The following is a 6,798-nucleotide window of genomic DNA, read 5'->3' as shown; positions in this document are numbered from 1 at the left end:
GGTTTTAAAACCCGTTCTTATAAATTTGGGCCGATTGTGTCTGGAAAATGCACACCCGCATTTAGATTTAAATTTGAGGGGTTTCCCCTTTGGTGGTGGGAAAAAGTTACATTATTGTTAATTTTGCCAAATTTAAAAATATTGGCCCCTTTTTTAAAATTTAACCGAATACATGTTCGGATCCTTTCGATCCAAAATTGTTTCAACTCATTTTGAAACGTTTATATTCCTAAACGAAAATGGGGCCCGGCCCATTCCCATAATTAATTTTAGGCCATTTAACAAATCAAAACAAAAACCGGGGGACCGGTTGGGGGAGTCGGGGTTTAAACTGAAAGTTTCAAAGGGTACTGGTTCCAAAAAACCACAAAAACGGGGGCGGTTTCCCATTAGCGAATTCTTCGGAGAAGTGAAACAGTAACAGAGAAGTGAAAAAAGCGAATTCCTTGAAGGGAAATTTTCGCATTAAAGATTGGCTGGTTTTTTTTCTCATCAGTTTTGCTAAACCCCAAAACCTTATTTCTTCTTTTTAGAAACGGACCCATTGGTTGGTAAAACCAAATATCCGGGTTTGAAAATTTCGTTTACAATTTCTTACCGGGGGGCAAAAGGGGGGTCCCCCTGGTCGCCCCCCCAAACCCGTTCCTTGAAATTTCCCCATTGAGGGATGTGATGATTATACACTAGCCCAGAAGCGGGAGGGAGTTGGAGGTAAATTTGGGAATTGCGGTCCTGAAAAATAATTCGTTATTTTTAAATCTTGGCCGTTTTTTTTTTTTTGGGGCAGCGTTTGGGGGCTGAAACTTCTAGGGGCGGGCCTGGCAGGTAATAATGGTTTGTAAGTGACAAAGATTTTTAAGGTTATAAAAAAAAAATTTCTTGAGAAAAAGAATTTTGGGAGATTTATCTTTCCGGATTTTTTTCATGACCCAAGGAGGTTTATTTCCATCTTTTCCAAAACCGGGTTCCAAGAATTTTTTAAAATCGGATATAAAGAAACGTATATTAAGGCCTTTCTTCAACTTTTGCCGGGCAATCTTTCTAAATGACCCCAGAAAAACCAATATCCTGCAAGTTTCAGGGTTTTAATTGTCAATAACTGTTTAAAAAAAAAATAAATTTTTAAAAACTCGAATTTTCAGGGAACGGCGTTGAAAAACGGCTCGGCGGAATTGTTTACTGGGAAAAAGCGCTGGGTAATTAAATTTAGTTTTAGGAAAACAATTAATTAAAAAATGTCTTTTGGCCAACATTTTTTCATGAAAAAACCCCCAATATTTGATGTGGGGGGAAAAATCGCGATTTATTAAAAGTTTAATTTAGGTTTGGGATTTTGTTTTAAGTTTCCGCGGGGTTTTAAATTTTTTTTTAATTTTTTTTTTAAAAGGGGGATTATTTTTAACTGCGATGTAAAAATACGGGCCCACTTTTTCATAATTCAATATTTCCCCCAAATTAACCTAAAATATTAAAAAAAAGGGGAAAAAATAAACATTACGTTTATTTTCCAAACTTCCTTTTTTTTTTAAAAAAATACAATGTCATCTAATTTTAATAATAATTCTGGACCCCCTAATTTTCAGGCAAACCTCAAGCTCACTCCCTTTAACAAAGCTTCGCTTAGTAAAAAAAAGTTACCGTTTGAGTTATTTTAGTTCCTTTTATTTTCCGATGAGAAAAGTAAAAAATCAAAATAGAAAAATTCACACTGTATTCCGTGAGGGGACACTGAAAGATACACCCACCCCACACATGTTGTGGAATTATGTTCTACAGTTTTTTCCATTCAGGGGGGGACCAACCGAAGTGGGTTCCCAGGAGGGGGGGACAGTCCATCGTCCATTCATCATCACACCCTCTCTCTCTGCACTCTCCATCAATCACACCAACCTGGTTTCTCACTGCTTTCACAAGCTTTTTGGGGAGCAGTCCGTTATTTGACGAAACTTGTCTGTATTTTTTTACCATCTTTAGGCTTGTTAGATCCACAACCAGCTGGTAGCCCCTTTATTTTCTTGGTTGTAGGGAGGAGTCCTTTTACAATCCCTGGGCGTTTCTCCAAGGCATAGATCCTTGGCATCATTCAAATTTCCTTTCTCGGTGAGTTTGCTTTTTTATTCATCATCTTTGGAGTTTTTTTGCCGAGTTTCTTGCCACTTTTTTCCTCCCAACAAAGGTTTTTTCAGTTATCTTAAAAGGGTGTCATGGCGATTTTCGATTTACCATTTGCATCCCAGGACCAGAGTAAATGATTTTTCGCATTTCATTGTCCGGTTTAGTGGGAGGAAACCTTCTTTAGGGTGCCCAAACACCTTTGAAAAACCACCCCCTGTGGGACCTGGAAACCATCACTAGTTTTTAGGGGACCCATTTTAAGTGCACTGTTACAAGCCTCCGAAAGGTTATCAAAAACTGCCCCACTCTGGGTTGGGATTAAAGGTTGTAAGGCAACAAGTCCGTGACTTTTTTATCTTGTTACGTAAACCCTTTGTTCTGTGAGGGCAGAACAAAACTGACGGTCACAATATCCAATATCTGTCACAGTATTGCTCTCTTGCTTCTTCTGAGTCATTCTAAGTCTTTACGCATCTGCCTCCAAAAATTGTTTTATTGGACCCGCATTTTTAACTGGAAATCCTCCGACCTCAAAAATCTTTTTTTTATCTTCATCTTTTTCCTCATCTTCGGGTCGTCATCGCCATCCCACTTATTCTCGCCACTGCTGATTCGTTTCCTGCATTTCAAAAGTCGGGGATAGTGGCTAGCAGTAATTTTTATCAAGCGCAAATGTTGTTCCTGATCTGGGGGGGGGAACATCTTTAATGTAGCCCCTTTGTCGCCCCAACGAGCCCCCCAAGAGTTCCCTCCACGTTCCCAGTATAACCCCTTCCCGTAACCCCAAACCAGGATTCCCACCAGCTGGTCTGGCTCCTACCTGGCAACTTGCAACCCCTTATCTTGTTTGACTTACGTAGATTCCCGGGTTCTGTATGTAAAAAATGGGGTGTTTCACCTTTTTTAAAAAAAATCCCCAACTGAAATCACGTGATCGCTGGGGGGATTCTAACAAGCTGCTAAAAAAAGGGGGGCAACATTTTTTCCAAAAAACCTTTTCCCACGTCTTTTTTCAATCCTTTGGGGAACCACCTTTTCAGGGGTTTTACGGGGGGTTTCTGTTTTTTTGGGGGGGACGTAATTTAAATCCTTTTCTAGTGCTAGCCAAAGGGAAAAAGCTTTTACAATAATGAACGGCCCCACCCCCCCAATTTTTGGCCCCCTTGAAAATCCTTTAAAACCACTTTTCTTTAAAATTTTTTGTCCCACATTTTAAAAAAACTCTTTCCCGGGTCCCGTTTGAAAGAAAAAAACCTGACCCCATTTTTTTTATGAAATAATTTTTTTCCTCTGGGAGCTGCGGTTTTTGGCGGAGAAAGCCCAAGGAACTTCGCAGTCATTTCGGGGTTTCTTTTTGGGGGGATGCACCCTTTGTAACCCAGTTCACATTTCGTGACGCTGTTTTGAATTTTCGGACGTTTCCCCCTGTCTTCTCTCCGTTAGCACTATTTTTTTTCTGTATCTAGTTTTGGCCCTCCCATCTAAAAAATGGGTGGGACTCTTTCAAAAGTGAGGCATGTTTCGCAATCTCCTAAATTTTCATGACTGGGACATGAAGTTCAACCCCCCCCGGTTTATATGGCTTTGACTTGCCCAAACGTTCCCGTCGTTCAAAAAAAATTTCGACGGTTTTTTTTCCCCTGGAATAGTGGGCCATTCTTTTCCTCATTTCAACCCTGCAACCGCCCCCTCTTTTTTAAATGCTAAAGGGTAATTTTTGTGAGGATTGGATTTTTTTCTCAAAAAACTTTTTAACGTATTGGCAAAAAAGGGGAAAAAGGAAGCACGATAAATATACAAAGTTTTAAAAATAGCGTGGTTCTTTTCTTTTAAATTACCTGGATTCCGTATTGTTCCCGTGGTATTTGGTCGTGGGGGTTGAACAAAACCATCCCGCAAGGAATATCATTAAAATTTTCCCTTTTCCCCCGGAACGAACCCCAAAACCCTTTATATTTGGGCGTTTCAACAACCAAAATAAAACAGTGAAACATCATCATATAAAAAAAATAATTGTGGAAACGGAAAAACTGTGGGGGGGATGGTTTATATAAATTTGGGAAGGTTTTATTTTAAGAAATGTGGAATGGTTTTTCATCCCCTTCTTCAAGAAGGGAGGGTTATACAAAACAACCCGGGGTCACAAATTTATAGGGGGAAATCGGTTGGAGAGTTTTTTCAATTTTCACACACAATTTAGCCATGAATGAAATTGCGGGGGGACGGGATTTAGGGGGGGGTGGGTTCTGAATTGCATAATATAGGGGGAATTAAATTCACTGTAGTATAATACCTTTTTGCATCGGACACTATTTGGAAACCGTTTTGGAAGTTTTTTTTTTGTGTAGATTAAAAAGGACTTTAAAGGAGGCCTAATTTTTACTGGCCAGGGGCCTAGATGGGGGGGGGGGACAGTTTGGGGGCCCTCCAACAAAGAAAAAAAAGGGCCATTTCGAAATTGTTTTTCTTATTGAGAAAAATTTATTGGCGCAAAACAGCAAGTTGCTTTAATCAATAAATTATGACAATTTTCCCTGTCTACCGATTTTTTGGGGGGGGCTATCAATAACAATTGCAAGAGGTGACCATTATGGGGGTCGTTCCAAATTATTTGGCGTAAATCAGCTAAGGGGGGGGGGGGGGGGGGGGGGGGGGGTGGGGGGGGGGGGGGTTGGTTGATTATTTTTAATTATGTTATTTTGGACACATTAAGCTATATGATTACGTAAATGTGAAACGAACCCCCGGCCCTTTTTTGGATAATCTTTGGAGGGAGTTTAGTTGATTGGGAATTCCGGGGAGTAAAAACTAGGAAAAAGTTTTTACGGTTATTCCTTTTGTTATTTCCTTTCCTCCACTAAACACACGGTGTCCTTTTATTGGCGGGGCCAATATTTGGGAGTCATCTGGTCACTTTAGGCTTTTTTTAGCTATTTTTATTATAAAAAAATTTATAGAAATTTCTTTCTGTTATGTCTGTATGTACGGGGGACCGCCCACGTTGCCAAAATTAGATGAAAAATTAGGAATTTGCACAGTAACCCTTTGGGAAAACATTGGAACAAACGAAAGGGAAATCCCAACCAAGCCTTGAAAGTTTCTGGCAAAAACAAGTTTATCTGAAAAAGTAAATCTTTTTTAAAATTTTCTTCTGAATGTTCTTTTGAAACAGCTTGACAGGAGGTGGGAAAGTAGCAATTGTTTCACATACCTTCCTGGGCAAACTCTTCATAAAAGCATTCACTCGGGGCCAAGGCATGATGTTTAGGGGAGGGTCTGGTTTTATTTGGGCAGGTCGAGGGGTTTCTTTTACCAAGGGGCTTTTTGATTGGGGTTTTCTGGTTTTCGCCCGGGAAAAGGGGTTTTTGGGATCTGCCAAGCTTTTCCTTTTCGGGGGAATCTTAGGGGCATTTCTCTTCGTTCAGGGGCTGCGGGGGTCTGGCTTCGTGGTTGTGGGTTTTTCGTACTCAATTGAGAGAATCGTCTGAGGGGGGGATAGTTTAAGCCCCAGAACACGGACATTTTCGTAGGGAAGTTTGTGCTTGGCAGCAACCGCCAGGAAGATGCGAGGGCTGGAATCCTTGTTTCTTCTTCCGGGCCTCCCCTGCAGACGAGGTAACGTCTTTACATTTGAGGTTACGTTGTGACACGTTTTTTTAAAATTGAAACTTTGCCAGGCCTTCCACTTAACAGAATTTTAATTTTAAAGTGTTTTTTGGGAACGGTTCTTCCAACGTAAAGGACCTAAACTTTGCTTTGGGATAATTTGTTACTTTATAAAATGGATGAAAACGGGAGGAAAAACTGCCATTGTTACGTAACACATTAATAACTTTAAGGTTCCCTTTTTACGATTTTTTCACAAAAGTAAAACAATCCATTCAATTTTAAACGCATTGCCAAGATCTTTCATTTCAAGTTTAAAAGCCAGATTTTTAATGGTGATTACGATGGGAAGGAGCCAAAAACAGGGGTGGAAAATAATTTTGTTTTCGCCCAATAGCATTCATTTAACTAAATACTTTTTAAGCTAATGGGAAAGCCACTCCTCCGAAAATTGAACAGACAAAGTGTGGGACCTAAGTGGGCCCTTTTATAAAGCGAGTTGTCCGATGGATTTTTTTCATTATTTTTTGGTTTTTTGAAAGTTGCAACAGCTTATAGAAAGACCTTGTTATTTCAGTTTTTGGGGAAGAAGATGGGTATTTCTTTCATTTTGCAAGTGCTCCACACTTTTTCCTTTGCCAAAACGGTAGCTTGGTTGGGTAATCAGATCAAAAGAATTTAAAAAAGGGCCAAAAAAATGTGGGTAAAAGAACTGCATGGGCAGGCGGCAGAAATGTGGTGGTCCAAAGGATTGTTAAGAAGAAAACAGTTTGCATAACGGAAATGCTAATCCAGGGAGATCTAGATAAGGAAAAAACTATCGGGAAGAATTTAAAAAAGGAACAAAGAATGCACGGAAGAACTTGCATGGGCAGCGGCAAGGGAATGCGAGACCCTTAGGGGACTGTAAGGAAAACAGTGGCCATGGCTTGAATGCTGGGCCAGGGGAAAAGATTCTAAGATAAGGAAAAACCTAAAAGAATAGGAGGTTTCCCACAGCCGCAAACATGGGGGCATGATAAAAGGATGGGAGGTGGGCAAAAAAAAAAGGGAGAAAAAAAGGTGGAAAAAAAAAAG

Source organism: Bolinopsis microptera, unplaced genomic scaffold (assembly GCF_026151205.1).
Source record: "Bolinopsis microptera isolate Bmic1 unplaced genomic scaffold, MBARI_Bmic_1.0 sca7, whole genome shotgun sequence".
NCBI lineage: Eukaryota > Metazoa > Ctenophora > Tentaculata > Lobata > Bolinopsidae > Bolinopsis > Bolinopsis microptera.
Note: the sequence above shows the minus strand (reverse complement) of the source record.